General features: G+C 43.1%; 1 protein-coding gene across 2 annotated transcripts in view; it reads right to left on the reverse strand.

Moving 5' to 3' along the window:
- PRKAR1B (protein kinase cAMP-dependent type I regulatory subunit beta) overlaps positions 1-17,654 on the reverse strand; it is a 125,010-nt gene that overhangs the window by 69,998 nt on the left and 37,358 nt on the right. The window lies entirely within an intron of this gene.

Consider the following 17,654-nt stretch of genomic DNA (forward strand, 5'->3'; position numbering starts at 1 on the left):
CTTGCAAATCCTCGCTCATTCATCAGGACTTCAGAATATGTTTATCCTCATTCAACAGGACTTAATATGTTTAAGAACTTTCCTGAATAGAGATGAATTTAAGCACATGCTCAAGCACTTGCTGAAATGGACCCTATTAGTGATGTATTTTAAGATGTAATTTATGTTTATGAGTAATTGTCCAGCTACAAGAAACAGCCCAATTTCTGGTACAGGAATGAGGAGAAAAGCTTAGAGCTTTAGCTTTTGATCCTGCAAAAAACTATAATATATGGTTGCATAGAGCTTACTGCTCAGCTCCCAGAGGATAAGTGCAGATTCAGACCTTCATGAATATTTTGAGAGGTCTTCATTAGAGATATACTTCCCATTTTACTGGAGTCTTACAAATTTGGTATATGTAGCTTGAGAACAGACTATGACTGTGTTTCCAGGAACCAAAATAAATGAATAAATGAACTGAAAGAAATTAATAAACGAATGAAGAAATAAAAGTGCAATGTGACCTTTGGAGTCATACCCATGTCTTCCCTGAAGTAGAAAAGCAAATAAATTTAACAGGAGTGCTGACAACAGTAGACCCTCTTCCTCCAAACAGTATACAAGATCTAAGCAGAAAGGAAGCAGGCAACAGGGTGTATTTGCAGGATGTGATTAGAGCCGACAGAGCCTAATTTATTAAGATGGGAGATGGCGTTCCATTTGTTGACTTTTTAGGTCAAATGTTAAAACCTTCCGCAAATAAGGTAGTAGATATGCTACAACTGAACCTACTGGTTTGGAGGGAAGGTGAGCTCCTATTGCTGGGAAAAACCTCATGAGAAAAAAAAATTATAATCCTCATTTTACCTTTCCCTCCGGCTCTTCATTTGCAAACTACAGCAATCTTAAAAACCTTCAGACATCAGTAGGGTTGGAGTATGTAATACTAAGGTTGTCTAACTGAACCTATACAAGTGTATATATTCAGGGAAGGGATAGTTTATGCATCACCTCTGGGATTTGTCTCTGTGCTGAAACTGTTAAATAAAGGACAAAGTACTTAAAAAAAGTCAAGATTCGTTCATCTACCAGTCCAACAACTGTAAAGGGAGGTTACAGAGTCCTACTTACAGTATTGAATTTGCAGGAAGGAAGAACAATTAGAACTGCTGGACAGGAAAAGGCCTGTTAACACTGTTACCTTTAACTTAATCTTTAATCTACTTCTATGCCCCCAGGTTGTCACCAGACCTATTAATCACCTTCTCTCTCTCATACGTTGCCACAAGCACATTAATACTATTTGTCTTAATGGCTTCACACGTCACTGGTTTTCTGTGATTTGAATGAGGGACTTCTGCCTCAATGTCCTGTTCACTTGGATGGAACAGAGCAGTCGTGTGGTTTATTTTTACATTACTTTTCTGGGCTCTATGCTCATTGGCCTCGAGGGATCACAACACTTTTGATTTCTGGGGAGAGGGCTATACAATAATCAGTGGCATAGTCTGGTTCCCAGCATTTTAATCACGTATAAAATCTCACCGACATGAACAGTTTCTATAGGTCAATGTTATCATCTCTCTTAGCAACTCCAAGATGTTCAGTATGGCTGTGCTCTTAAACAGAATTTAGTTCCACCACCCCACCCCACCCCACCCCACCCCCACAAAAAGAGATGGCAATTTGAAGCCTTATAAAAGATAGGGTCAAACTATATAGTAAATCATGAGCCTTTTGGCTTTGGGCTAATAGCATGCATAGTTTGTACTATATATAAGTGCTGGTGAGTAAGGGGTCGGGGGGCTGGAGGAGGGGGAGAGGACCATGGGGGGAACCCCAAACGGCCCCACCCACTCCCCCGACCCCTGCCGTGGCCGGTCCCTCCCCCTGCCAGCCCCCCCTGCCAGCCCCCCCAAGACCCTGACCCCTGCCCTGGCCAGCCCCATCCCCCCAAACCACCCCCCCATCCCTGCCCCGCCACCCCATACTTTTAAAAAAACCCAAAAAAACCCTGGCACTTACCGGCAGCTCCAACTCTTGTCGGGCTGCCTGGGGCCCCTCCCGCACAGTGTGGGGCAGGGTGACAGCCCCAGCAGCCCCAGCTTGGGCCCTCTTACTCTTCTCCTTCCCCCCCCCCCCCCCGCTGTCCTGTGCTGCCCGGGGGGCTCTGTCAGGAAGCCCTGGACCCCCCTACCTCTGCTTCTAAGGTAAGAAGAGGCCTTTCTTTTCCATTTTTTTCTGTTCTTTTTCTGGGGGGGGGGGGGGGTTAAGTGACGTTGCCTGGGGTTGTGGGGGTAGCCTTGGGTGCCTGGGAGTGCAAGTTGGGGGGTGGGGCTGGGTGGGGCACCCATCGGGGGGGTCTGGGGGAGTGGGAGGTGGGGCTGGATGAGGCAGCTATTGAGGGGGCTGCAGCAGCTGGTGGGGGATGGGGCCAGGTGGGGCAGCAATCGGGGGGCTTGGGTGGGGCATATGGGCCTTGCAGGAGGGTGATAGCCCCTGCGGGGGCCATTTGGCCCCCTGTTGCGGGGCCGAATCTCCTGTTGGGGGGCTGAACCCCTTGTGTGGGGGACCAAACCCTTTGTGTGGGGGACGAACCCCCTGTTGGGGGGCTGTAGCCCTTGTGTGGGGGACGAACCCTCTGTTGGGGGGCCAAACCCCTTGTGTGGGGGCCATCGCCCTGTGGGAGGGCAGCAAAATATGTATTCATGAATTCATGAAACCTGTATTTAGAGTTCACTTTATTATTATGATAAGAGACTTGCTTTAACACTGTAGATATATCAAGAAAACATTGTCCAACTGATCGCTGTCTCTGTCTCACTCTCTCTCTCTTTTTATAGTGGTCTTTTGTTTTACTTGTGGAGGAACATGGATTTGGGGGTATTTTACAGAGGTACTTTGGGTTTTTTTTTTATCAGGGATTTTTCAGTTTTCCAGTAGGGAACACCAGAATTCCTGCTAGGGAGGCCGATGGCAGGACTCTGCCTGCTCAGAGCTGGCACCTAGGACCCAGCTGGCTGTGGCTAACCTCCTGGCCAAATGGGGCCAGGAGGACATGCTTTGATAGTTCATCAGAACATCTTCTGGGTGATAGCTGCCCAGATGGCTAGGCAGGGGGCACACATGGCAGTAGTGCCACACAAAGGCCAACTCTGCATCCATAGCCCACTGGAAGCTGGCCCAGGGGGGCAGATGCCTCTACTGGCTGTGCAGTCCCCATCTGGGTCTGGCAGGTGCACAGCAGGTCACAGCCAGGCAGCAGCCCCCACTGCCAGACTGCTGCAGTGGGTAGAGGGTGCAGGGAACTCTCAGGGCTGCTTCAGCCGTCCAGTTGGCACAGGGGGTGGTGTCCCCAGGTACCACTTGGCTGGACCCCAGAAGCTCCTGAGACCTAGTAGCCCTGAGCTACTTGCCAGGGCAGCTTTTTATACTGCTGGGGACAGCACAGGTGCTCGCCCCGGGCTTAGCTCCCCTTGGCTGAAGATCCAGGAGGAGCCAGGCAGGGTTATTGTGCCCCAAGTGGCACAATTTGCTCCACAACAAAGTGCATGTCCAAGCACATGTGCTGAAGCAAAAAGCCCCGGCTCAAATTTGCACCACTTCTATTTGAGCTGCTGCAAGCGCACGTGCTTGCATTGTGCATGCGCCCATAGGGGGTAAACATCTGGAAGAGAAAAGAACTACTGAATCTAATAAACAATGTTTGCAAAGCAGCAAGTGTGTATAAACAGGCCAGGAATAAATTCAGGATGGAAGTTAGAAAGTTTTTAACCATCAAGAGCAACAAAATTCCACAACATCCTCCCAATAGTGGGGACAAAACAGAAGTGAATTTAAGATGGAGCTTGTTTTAAAATGGAGTTAATGAAAGGGATTATCTGGCATGGTTGTTTGCAATAGCAGGTGACTGGACTCTATGACCCTGGCTATCCCTCCCTTTCAGTCCTGTGTCCCTAAAAGATAAGAAAAGAAATGTTCCCTAATAGGACAAAGCTGAATGAAGCAAGTGCAAGATCCTTGCAAAGGAAGATGCACTGATTTATGAGAGCCCACTGTTGAAATTGAGACCAAGGAGCTGGAAACCTCATCAGATTTGCTCCTCAACTTTAAAAGACCTGAGGCAATGCCAGGGACTCTAAACAATAATGTCTTGCTTTTATAAACAACCTTTAGCATCACTCGATATAAAACAGAAACTTGGACACTCTCTTCTGAGCGTGCCTATTGGATTGGCATCACTGCTTTCCTCCTGGCTCAAATGGAGTGTCATGAGGTCAGGAATGAAACACATCGTTCTTCAAAAACAATCGTCCATTTTGCCTGGGTAGCTTTCAACATCTACCTCCTATGCCTGACATCTGTTTAATTTTGTCTGGTTTAGCAATGTTCTGAACATCCTCTAGCAATTCTCCACATCTAAAAATCAGAGTTTTATGATCCATCTTACCAGATGGGTTACATGGGATTGCAACATCTCAGGAGATATGTGAAGTTCAGTCTCCTTGGCACATACCTGGGTAATACCAGAGGTGCTGGTACATACCAGAAAGAAATAATTCCATGTGACTGCAGACTGCCTTTCTCATCATTCCCTCAGTGTCCTTCTCTAGACCTTCACCTGGGTATCTCTGCATATCATCTGCTCTTGACTGTCATTCAGAATGCAGCAGTACCCACATGGCTCTAGGCATACTTTAAACAGCAATGAAGACATAACCCACACCCTAAGAAACATGCTACATGGATAGGAAAGAAGCCTGAGGATGTGATAACAGATGGAGAAAATCAATGACCTTCGTGCTACTTCTGGACAAGGAAGAACGTCTAAAACCAAATTTCCACTGCCAGAAGTATATCTTTTGGATTTATCCCCTCTCCTCTCCTTTTTGGGAGTCAGCACAACTTGGGGGTAGCCCACTACCCTCTTGGATGGTGTCTGATGCTACTTACTTCAAACACAGAATGCAATGATACCACAGGGCACAGGCACCACAGGGCCTTACTATCCCAAAATGTGATCCAGATAACTAATACAGATTAAAGCTCTGATTCTCAACCAGGGTGGCAGGGTCCCTTGGGATTTTGGAAGGTTTTCCAAAGGGTGCTATGAGAAGTGCAGCAAGTGGAAGCTCAGGTTTCTTCCTGCCATGCTCTGACTCCTTGGCCCCTCTATAAAAAATAATTTAGTGTTTGGGATGGGGTGCTGGCAATTCACAAAAGTTATGGAGGGCTGCCTTGTGTTAAATGAGAGGTACCTTGGATTTCTAAATGGTTGAGAACCACTGGGCTCTGCACTACGCAACAAGACCCAAGTGGAAGGGACTGTGTGATGGGGCGGGGGTGGTGTAAGGAAATGGCAGAAGGTAGCAGGAGCTATGTAGGAGCCTCCCTGTCCCCTTCTTTAACCAACTTTAGAGATAGGTAAAAGATACGAGCATGGATGAAGGCAGTGTAATTATTTTAGCCTAAACATTTCACCTATCCTTTAAATATGGTCACAAGACTCTAGATGTTTGGCTTATTGTTTTACAGTTAAAATCTGAACCATCTCCAACTGTGTAGGCTGTTAAAGAAAATGCATAAACCAGCAATCCTGCAAACTCCTTCGGAACATATTCACTGCCAGGTTTTTGTGTAGCTGTTATACTAATCAGTGTCTTAGAAAATTAAAATGCCCAATGATTAAACTTCTTCCAAGCTTAGCAGCTAAATAAGAAATGCTTTGTGAGTCACTTCACATTTCTCTGCCTCAGTTTCTTTATCTAGTTACATCCCAGTGCTTTGTGATCTGCTGAAGGAAAGGGTTGCCAATGTGTATACACATATTGTGGTCACAATTAAAAATGTGAACGGTTGCCAACCTGTTAGCGAACATCAGGGTTCAGTGGCATCACGGTCACTCTCCTAAAATGTCTACCCCAAATGGAAAAAAAAGTCGCAAGATCAGCTGTTCTCAAAAACACAGCTTTTCTGAAGAGATTTTGGATGGATCTAAACTCGAATAGTTTTCCATAACCTGGCTTGGGACCAAAACCCAAAAGACGGGCTCATAATTATATTTGATCAAAACTGAAAGGCGTTCCTATAGTCAAATTCAGCTCATCCCTGCAAGCACCTGGTGGTATATATGTGAGTGAATTCAATGCACTGTAGCATGAGGATATCATGAATGGATTATATGTCTGCACATGTAAAATTTTACCCACACACTCATCTATAGAAGACAGGAAGAACGAATACTTGCGAACAACACACTTTCTATCAACATGATATTGGGTTAGGTAAGTGACTTAGTGAAATGCGGTCAGCAGAGTTGCACCACTTGCAACTCTAGTTGGCGTAAACTGAACAATTTATCCCTGGCCTTGTTACTTCTATTTTTTTTTACCATGTCTCACTATTACATCATGCCCATATGTCATGGTCTTGCAGCAAAACTGCTTTAGATTGATTTTTTAAATATCTTTTTACTAACTATATGTTTTTTTATGCCCCTTTATTGCAAAGCTGGAACCTCTTGTAATCATAGAGCTAAAGCAGAGAGAGAAAAAAATAATAAATTCATTTTACAAAGATCCCCAAATCACCCAAAATAGCTTTTCAATAATTACATCTTGCTTTTACAGTCGAATACCTTGATCTAAGGGAAATTAGGAACATGTGGAAAGTAAACCAAAAAATCTCATGTGGAAACAAGATTAAGTTGGTCCTGATGAAGTCACAAAAGGTAAAAAAATGCTAAAGATCACATTGACTTGCCCACATTACACATATACAATATTTTATGAAAGTTTATTGCAAGTATAAAATGTGATCAAATTTAAAATTGTTGCTGGAGCCTGAGCAGACTAGTCATTGTTTTGTGAATTCAGTGGTTTTTACAACAGCCATCCAAAGAGCAAAATTTAATTCTTTTCTGTCACTTGGTCTAAGGGATTCAAACTGTTTGGTTAATTTTCTAGTTAATTTTCTACAGCTGCTTTATCACTTTTCCATGGAGCACCATGTATGCAGTCAAATCAATAGAGATGCATTCTCCCACTCACAGAGTTCTACCAAGGTCTGCTGAGCTTCATACAGGTGTGCTCCAAGTGCAGGATTGGACCTGCATTTTGTTCTTTTATCCTACCAGTCATCATTACCAGGGATCTGGGTTTTCCATTCACCATGGAAAATGCAGATGTTCTCCTTTAACAGAGAAAACTGCAGATTTTCCCCTTCAGCAGAGAAAAATGTGGGACACCTGCAGGCTGGCAGAGTTGCAGCCTGCAAAGGGGCTGCTTTGAAGCTGGGGGGAGCAGGACACAAGGGGCGCCATGTGAGTGTGTGCACATGCACACAGCCAGCAGTAGAGCCAGGCAATGGTGGAGAGCAGCTTCCACAGCTGCCTGAAGGTAACTTGCGGGGAGGGGAGGAAAACTGAAGCCCCCATGGTGACCAAGAGAATTGGGGCAGGGCAGGTGGCTGGGGTGCGGAGCGCTGCCCAGCCAGGGTAGTATGTGGGGCGTGGGACCGGAGCAGGAATGCGTGGCTGCAGGGTGGCTGGGGAGCAGGATGGAGGCATGGAGGGCTCATCCGAGGGCAGCAGGCGGGCCAGCTCCCCACCGCTGTGCACGCTCTCAGGGATGGGGTTGGAGAAGGGAGACATGCTCCCCCACATTTTGTGCGCAGGACAGGGGTGGATGTGGGCTGTCCACTGTGAACTCAGGGCTCCCCACCCTGCTGCCCTTTCCCCTGGGGGCACAGCAGGGTGGAAAGGCTCAGTGCTGCTACCACTGCCTGGCACCCCACACCAGCTGCGCTGCCATGGCAAGGCAACCCCTGCTCTCCCAGCACCCGCAAGGGGCACAACTCTGCGCCGCTGCCCCTGCTGCTGCAGGGGACTGGTGCAGGGGCAGGAGCTGACTGCTACCAGGAGCAGCAAATCTGCTGCCGAATCCCCGCACATGTAGACATGTGCCCAGGGTGGGTTTACTCTAGAGTTATTTACTCTAGAGTAAACCCACCCTGCAGCATTGGCACATGTAGATGCGCCCTTTCAGTATGTCTACATGTGTAGTTATGCATGCCTAAACTTAATGTGCCTTTGTTTAAGGCACATTAAGGCAATTTATGCACACGTCTACATGAGACACGCTAATGCGCATTAAAGTGCATTAAATTTAGGCTTGCATAGCTAAGTTGCATTAGCCCACATGTAGTCGTGCTAATGCATATTAACACAGTGTGCATCCACTTACGCACATGGCATTAACATGCATTAAGCATCTACATGGGGACTAATGCAACTTAGCTAATTGCGCCTAAATTTGGTACTTGCTTTAAGCAAGCATTAAATTTAGGTGGGATTAGCCTACAATCGCCAATTTTAAGGCGTATCAGAGGTGCGCATGTGTGGACATACATCCTTAATGTGCCTTAAAATTGGCGATTTTGGGCTAATCCTGTATAAAAGTGCCATGTGTAGACAAGCCCTTTCAATATCATAGTTAGCCAAAGATGAGACAGTTCTTTTCAGGAATGTTCAAGTTCAATATTGTTTGAAAGAACCTAGACAACTACAGGGAAAAAGAGGGCATCCAGTATGGTTAATGTTATATCTTCTGGGCTCATTCCACTACAACAAAATCTCTCCATTGAGAAATGTTTAATACATCAGTCATTATGAGGTCCTAAAGCCTGGTCCTTGTAGTCCATAGTGTTCTGTTGCACTGAATTCCCTACATGTTGCTGAATGCTCACTGGTTCAGGCCTTAAGCAATGAATAACAACTAAAGGTTGTATAATCTTGCCCAAAGGGCCTCAAATCTCTCCACATTCCAGGCATTTTCTTACATGCAAAAAGAAGTCACCTGTGCCACATGTTTTTCTCAATAATTTGTATTCCAGGAGACAGGAGGAGGAGCCAAGGAGATTAAAAACACTATTTGTGCTATTAAACATGTTAATGAAGTCTTCCCAACCCTACCAGCCATTCCCTTTGTAACTGTTTTAATTTACATTCTTTATATAGTACCAACTGTGCATAAAACAATCTCATACCCCAGGGATGAATGTAACAGACACTGATTCTGAACTCAGTTAAGACTGGTATGAATCACGAGTTAAGCCAACAAAGTTAAACCATTATAACACTGATGCAAATAAGAGTTCCTATGCCTGCTTTCAAGAGTATATCACAGATACAAAGGATGACATGGCAGATCTAAATTTTATTTCAGAGTGAGGATGGATTATACAGAGTTCATTTTGGAAAGGTGTTACAGAAAGTTTTATGTATGGCAATTCTGCTGTGCACTACTGACCACCTTATAACTATGGTTAACTGCCTAAGTTCATCATGATATTAATTTTCCTGTACTTTCCTTTTGCATTTATTCTTGTGACTGGAATATTTCTAATCAACACAATGTTGTATCGACAAAAAGAAGAAAACTAGGTTATGCATATACTCTAATTATTTTTGATGGAAGTGTATTTTAATGTTTTGATATTCTTTAGCAGCCTAGACGTAATGAACTATATTCTATAATGTTACAGCATAACAAGTTTAACTCACAGTTAGATGAGATAAAATAGACTTAGTTCATATTCTGGAGGCCACCCAGTGGCCAGGTATATGAAAGAGAGCTATAGTCATTTGGTCAACTATAAAGTCTGAGAGCTTATTGATTGCGAACAAAAGAAAAGACTGGATGAAGATTTCTACATCCCATTACATCAACTTGAAGGTTTCTAAGACATTTCAGCTTATAATTTGGCAACTGTGCAGTTATGCCATAAGCAGTGTATAAGTGTAATTCCCTATACACTGTGAGATACCGTGCTTCAGACACGCATACACTGCTGTGCTGCTCTGCTAGGTACATGGAAAGCTGGAACTGCACTTTGCATCAGTGCCTAGGTGAGCCAAGATTATATTGTACTTTTCATATAGAGCAGATTTAACAAATAATGTAAAGTCGATGTAATATACAAGCATATATTGGGCCTGATTTCAACTCCATTGACATCTACCCAGTTTGAGATCAGAATCAAGCCCACTGATAATCTTTCACCCTCAAAATCCATACTGAATTACAAGAGGAATCATAGGCCTTTCAAGTCAATTATAGCACATCACATGAAATAAATACCAGCACAGATCTTCAACATTTCTACCGAGAAAAGCTGGAGGGATCCCATACTTTTCTTGTGCTGATTTACTCATCCCATGACATTACATAGAACTTTAACCTGTAAATGAAAATTTGTTTTTATTCATTAACATATGGACTTTTACTTTTACTTAACTTTCTATTTTAAGTAATTGGTGCATCACTGGCAATCAGGATGTTAGCTGTAGGGGAGGGTGCCGATTATATTTTCTGTTATGTACTTCCTCTGTATAACCTTGAACACAGTGACCCCAGGTGGCAGGTACCATGATGGTCATTGATCTTGAGTAAAACCATCACACTCTCTTAAAAGGCTGAAAACTCTCAATTCTCCAACTGACCGGTTCTCAACCTGTTACTTGTGATCATCCTTCCAGCATTGTGAAATTGGACATAAATTTCAATTTCAACTAAATGGAAGACAGTTCTCGGGAAAAAGTAGTCAGTATAATAAAGGTTGAGGCGTTGAGACATCTGTCCCTCCTAAGTCAATTATTTTCTGTCATGAGTGGGAATTGCACAGAAATAATGATAGCCAGAGCTCATCATGTTTAGACCATGGAAAGCGTATCGTTTTTCAACAGAATCACTACTAAAAAAGTTTGAGATAAAAGTTTATAACTAGGTATACCAATGACAGAAGGAGCATGGGTAAAACTCCTAAAAGCAGCAAAACGACTGACAAAGCTATAATCCAGTTTCATGGGACTCTAGGGGGATGTCTACACTGAAACTTGCAGTGTCATGCAGAGATATCGGATCTACATTTAAGAAAGCTAGCTTACATACCACATACGAGATACAGCACAGAACTCAGTGCAGGCTAATTTAGCCTGGCTTCACCAGCTGAAGCAACCTTTAAATAAGAAAGAATAGCAGTATATGCCAAACTACCTTATAGCTGTATCACTGATCAGTGCTAAGAGTGTTCTGTTCTGAAAAATCCTATCTGGCTACTGCCAGAGGGTGTCACTACGACGCTAGTCAAAAGTGGCAAAATAAATAAAAGTGGTAAATAAGAAGTGTTCTCTGGAAGCAGTAAGCTTTAAATAAACGTTGGCTGAATTGTTCATCATTGGAACTGCAGGCATTAAGAATATGGTTGTGACATTTAAGAACAATATAGTTTTGTCTTTTCTTTTTCTCACTATCTCTTCTGTTCTAATCCAATTTATAAAGCTATTGGAAAGAAAAAAAAGCAGCTGTACCTATTAGAGCTGTTTGCAGAATCTCCATTGTTCCCACACAATTAAACCTTGTTTTCCCTGAAAGCATCATTTGAATATGAAACTACTCTTCTAAATATAAATCTTTCACACTCATAATAATTGTATTCAGCAGGCAATTGTTTTAATAGGAAGTAGCTGCACAGAAATCTAAACTTTGTGACACAATGCTGTACAGCCCAGGTATTAAGAACAAGCTATATTAAACAAATCAAAATGAAATCCAAATTTCAAGTGCTGGATCTGGCTAAAATCCAAACCATAACAGGAAGGGGAGAGCAGCAAAGCAAAAGCAAAGAGAGCAGCAAATGAAAGCCCTGAGACGTCAGCACATGGATCTTGTATCTTTAATTCTGCAAAGGTTTGGTACATCAGAATTTAAAATGCAAAGCACAAGGAGGATGCTAAAGTACACCTGACAGTTAAAATTAATCATCTTTTTAATCCCAACTTTAATTATCACCTAAATATGCTAATGAGCAGTATAACCATGAGTCTACTCTGATATCGCTTAGCATGCTCAAGACAATGTTGACTAAATCATTGTAATAGCTATAAAAAACAGATTTGTTTTATCCCTGGCTGATTGTCCCAGGCTTTGACTGGGGAGGTGGCACTGGTGGGGATACACAAGACACATCTTGAATAGCAATTAATTCCAATTAGCCCTGATTGTGAGGAACAGGGGAGGATGGAATAAAATCTCTATACTTAACACAGGTACTTACAGGTACTTAAAGTGGAACAATGCGTTTGTAATATGGGATGCCAGAATAAAAGGCTTTGTCCCAGGAGAAATTCAGCCTTAAGAGATTCAATTCAATCTTGGGTATAAGAATTCAGACCTGAAACACAGGATCTCTAACTGCTTCCCTGGAAGAATACAAACAACTAGAACTCTTGGTTCCAAAATGATACCTTTTATTAGACCAACGGGAAAATGGCAAGAAAATTGTCCTTTTCTGCAAGCTTTCAGGATCAAAGTCCTTTTGTCAGGCTCTGGGAAAAGTGTAGATGGTACAAGATGGTAAAAAGTCCCCATAGGTAGGAAATAAACTTCATTCTTGTGCATGACAAAGAATGTCACTGTCAGCCTCACAGGAAAGAAAGTCTGTAGAGGAGGAGGGATTATATTCCAGATGCTATAACATATTGCTTAGTCAACTGAACAGTTTTATTCAACATACATTTTTAGCCCAGCGCCCTTGTATTAAAGAGAACAACAGCCTATCCCTCGTTGTTTCATAGAGAACAGTTCTGACTGTGAAAACCTGATCCAGCAAGGTGAGTGAACTTTCTGAGAGCAATTCAAAAAATCAAGCCTAGCTCACAAACAATTTAAGAGTGATGTAGCAATAGTTAAAAGGTTTACAAATATTCTATAAAAGAACAAAAATAAGAAAGAATGACGACAAGCAATACTGCTGGGGAACAGCAAGTGAACCTGGGCCCCAACAATAAATCATGCCCTGATTCCATTTTTTAAAATCTTGCTTCTAGTAAAAGAAAAAGTCTATGTGCTGAACATAAAGTTGGAACAAAAAGCTTGAGCAAAGCAAACAATTATCAAAGGAACAAAAGTTCACTGTGCTGATGAAATTATCATCAAGAACTAGGACAGTTATAATGTTACAGTAGTAGAATAAAGCAGTCAAAACCTTCAGTGTGGGAGATCCAAGCTGGCTATTGTGGGAGTTATTAGGATGTTTTCAAAAGGCCATAGTCTGCTCCCAGACTTGCAAGGGCAGCTCCCATTGACTTTGTTTTGGGTTTGGACCACATGTTGTCAAGTGGGGAAACAGAAAAGAAATAGCGATGAGCACTTCAAACACAAGGATAAAGAGCTTTTGCCAGTAAAAAAAAAAAAAAAAAGGCACTTAATGCCTGAAAGTTTGTTCAACATCTTTCCCAGATGTTCCAATATGAAGAAATCACTAAAAACTTTGCCTCTAGTTAAAAAGAAGAAAATAAATCTGGAAAATATAAGCAGAATGTAGTTTTAATACGGTTTCCCTCTTACCGGGTGAATCTACAAATGCACTTTAATGCCTATTTTAATGCTCATTAAAGCATCGCAAAAAACCTGTGCTCCTTGGCTAATGTGCATTAAAACAAGCTAACGCGCCTTTTTCTACTACTTTGCAATAGAGGGCGCCTACACATGAGCGTGGAGGCCGCTCCGACATGCTGGAATTCCAGTGCGTTGGAGCAGACTCGATTAGCCGAGCTTGCTGTAGCGTGGCAATTGCCGTGCTCCAGCAGCCGCCCACATCTCGTGTATCAGTGTCCCCGCATTTAAAAATGGTGGTGAGGATGCTTGACTTAAAGCTCATCAAATGCGCTTGAATGCAAGCACCCCCATTACCATTTCTAAGTGTGGGGACACTGATACACAAGACATGACAACACTTTAATTAGAGCGGCTCTTGGGACTGCTCTAATTGAAGCGCTGCCCCCCAGAGCATGTGCAAAAGTGCCCCGAGGCACTATTTAATGTGCACCCACTCTAGCTTTCTGATGTCTGCAAAACCAATACATTAGACATGAATAATAAGGCAGTGGGAACTTGGAGTGGAAGATGGCCCTTAGAGCAGGGGTTGGCAATCTACAGCCCACGGGCCAAATCTGGTCTGTAGAGACATTTGATCCAGCCCACAGACTTGGGGCTTTAGTGGTGTTTGGCAGAAGGCGGCTTCACCAGCAGTTGCTTTCCCATGCTGCTACAGGGAGAAAAACCAGATGTGGTTGCCTTCCCCATGCTACTGTCAAAAGCAGCTGTGCTGGCCGGGTTCTAGTGCCTTTGACCCAAAGTGGGTCACGCCAGCCCACAGCCGAAAAAGATTGCTCACCACTGCCTTAGAGAGTTACGTTGGTCTTGTATTTAAAGCGCTGTACTGGAATATCCAAGTAGGCCTCATAATAATAAAAATATAATCCATTAAAGGCATTTTAGACTACCCAAGTGGTATGGAGTAGCATTAAACAAGAGTCAGGCCTCTGGATCTGCACCCTCATGTGCCACAGATTCCCACGTTCTCCTCCACTTCTGCATTTGTAAAACCATTATGATTATATCTGCTTTCCTTGTAGGCAGTGGTTCTCAGCCCCTTTAGATTTGAGGCACCGCTTGAAAAATGTTAAATGTCTATTTGAGCACATAGTTAAATTGAGCAGTTAAATCTGAGCAGTTAAATTTGAGCACATAGTTTAAGAAGCCATCCAAAATTGAATCCTAAACATTCAAAAAGCATGAGTCAGGCCCACCAAGAAACATGAGATTGCCATTATCTCTACACGTGTTTTCAACTGTTACTTAACCTGAGTAGAAACTTACTTCTTTTATAAAGGAAAAGAATTCTTGGGCAATCACCTACCATCAGAAGCTAGGGATTTAAGAAAAACACAAAATATCAGAAGACAAATGATAACTTTTAAGGGATTGGCAACAGTGGACACCCAATCTTGATTTCAAGTGATGGAAAAACAGCTACATCCTAGTTATATTTTTACAAGTGTTAATAACACAATTATTAAATTCACTGTTTTTCCAGTTTGAATTTGCTCAGCTTTATCTCCCAACCTTTGGACCCCTTCTGCCTTTGTCTATTAGATAAGAGAGACCTTAGATATCTGACCTGCTCCTTGAGCAAGTACTTCTAGACCATGATAAAGTCACCCCTTAACCTACCTGAATAAGCTGAATGTATTTAACCCCACACTGGCAGGATTATTACATTTAAAACACTTTATTTTCTATTTTATGCACCACGCAGGAATTCAAGTAATCGATACCCAATGCAAACTTCAGCTGCCAAAAGCATGTTTTAATAGTGTTTGAAAATGAGACGTTGGACAAATATAAAAACTCAAATTAGTCTCAAGTACAGAGAAATTTTAAAGGATTACCCCTTAGATTTTTTTTTATGGGGAAAGCAAGCAAAACAGTTTGAAAACTAAACTTTGCATTCTCCCTTTCGTTTAAGAAAGGAAATAAAAAATAGTCTGATGGCGCCAAAGGGTTAAAGTATTCTGTTTCAGGCAGTCTGAATATCTGAATTTAGCAGCTGACAGTGCATGGTGTGTCACTCTTACAGCTGTTCCAGTTGATTCAAAGAGCATCTTTGTTTCCTGAAATCTTAGCAACTGTTACTTTTTTCCAAGGACAATGATAGACCAGCTGTTACCTCACAAGATGCAATGTATTCAGGTCAAGCTCTTTAGTAATAATCAACTCGTGAAACAATAACTAAATCACTGTTTGGGTTTTCAAGGGTTTTTCCATTAAAACAGTCCTCACAGCACAGCAGTCAAATACCTTACCCTGAACTGCCATGACAAAAACTTCATATGATCATGAAATGAGAAAGTTCATGATCCTAAAGAAAGCAGAAAAAAAACCCACCAGTCTTCAGAAAAGCAGACTTAGGCTTGCCTCCCATGGGATCCTGCCTACTAATTTTCCAAGTTTTAGGGGAAAAGGAGTCTAGAAGCACTGGTTGTACCTTAAAGAGGCACTACTAAGGGCATGCTATCTCAACATGAAGGAAGAGTAGGAAAGCCAGCAGGAAACCAACTTAACTAAACAGTGACCTCCTGAATAGTTTGAAACTTAAAAAAGATTCTTAGAAAAATTAGAAATGTTGACAGATTACTAAGGATGATTTTTTGTTACGATTTCTTAGTCTAATAAAAGGTATCATCTCTGAATCAAGAGTTTTAGAGTTTTGCAGAGAATAGCACTGGCATGTAGGGGTAAAATCAGGAAGGCCAGGCAAAAACTGAGATACAGCTAGTAAGGGACATAAAAGGCAGTGGTGACATGTAGGGGGTGCACATGAACCCCCTGAGAGCGCTGGTGCACCCCGTGACAGGCTGTGCTCCCGTTTAGATGACGGACAGGGGGGCAGGTGGGAGTGCTGGTGCCCCCCCATGAGTGCTGCCTGGGGAACGGGTGCGCTTGGATGAAGCGTCACAGCCGCTTCCCGGTCAGCACGATCGGCTATGGGGGACCCCCCCCCACAGTTGGCAAAATTGACCACAGGGGAGCCCCCTCCCGGCCACTGACTGGTCGCTGGCGGGGGGGCACATGCCCCCCCAACTAAGGTGGCACCAGTCACCCATGATAAAAAGTAACACAAAAGCATTCTGAAAGTATATTAAAAGTAAGAGGAAGACCGAGGAAAGTTTAGGTCCCATTCTGAACGGAAGGAGAGCTCTAATAATGGATGATGTGGGAAAGCCAAACTGTTTAAGGTCTTTTTTACTTCAGTTTTCACCAGAAAAGGTCAACTGCCAGATAACAAGCAGAGTTAGCAGCATGAGGAACAACTAAATCAGCTGGGAATAAGAAAAGAACTGGTAAAAGATTACTTAGATAAGCTGGATGCTTTCAGATCAGCAGGCCAGATGAGATTCATCCTCGAGTGCTCAAGGAATCTACTATCTTTGAGACTTCATGGAGATCAGGCAAAGTCCCAGATGACCTCATCCTTTCTCTGAGACGGCTTAGGCATGGGTGTCCCTGCCTTGAGTATGGGGTTAAACTAGATGACTTCCTGTGCCATGTCCAGACATGCAGGCATGTGAGGTTTGAGGCACCACAAACCTCTTTGCGGTGTCACAAACTGCACATGTGGAATGTTAACAAATTTGCAGTGGAGAGGCAAAATCTGCTACTGGGATTTCCCAGTACTGAAAAAAGCACCAGGGAAAAAATGCCGTGCAGAGCACAGGAAAACTATGCGCTGGAACAAATGGAGGTTTGGTCCTCCAATGAGACACCCTGGCTGCTGGCCAGAGCGTCTCTACTGCTCCATTTGTGCCCCTGCTGCTGCAGCACACGGGAAGCCAGGAGAGGCTGGGCAAAGGCAGTATGCCCAAAGTGGGAGAATGTCCCCCACAACAAAGCACATGTGCAGGGGAGCGCAACTGCAAGCGCACACCCCTGCACATCTGGACGTGGCCCTGAGGTCCTTTCCAGCCCTGGTTTGTTATGCTTCTATGGTTGCTAAACTAGATCTTCCATTCCTAAAGTAACTTTCCAGTCCATTAGTATTATGGTTCTTTTTCTCCCTGCATTATTAAGTCAGGAAGAAAATCTTTTTTTTTTTTTTTCAACAAGGCTGCATTGCGAAGCAGACATCTTTCAGTAATGAAAATGTATATGCCTAAATGTCAAAATCTAAGACTGGGATTTTCACAAGAACTTAAGGGAGTTACATGTCCAAATCCCACAATATTTCAATCAATTCAAATGCTTAATTCTCTTAAATCCTTTGAAAAGCCC

This window comes from Alligator mississippiensis, chromosome 13 (assembly GCF_030867095.1).
Source record: "Alligator mississippiensis isolate rAllMis1 chromosome 13, rAllMis1, whole genome shotgun sequence".
NCBI lineage: Eukaryota > Metazoa > Chordata > Crocodylia > Alligatoridae > Alligator > Alligator mississippiensis.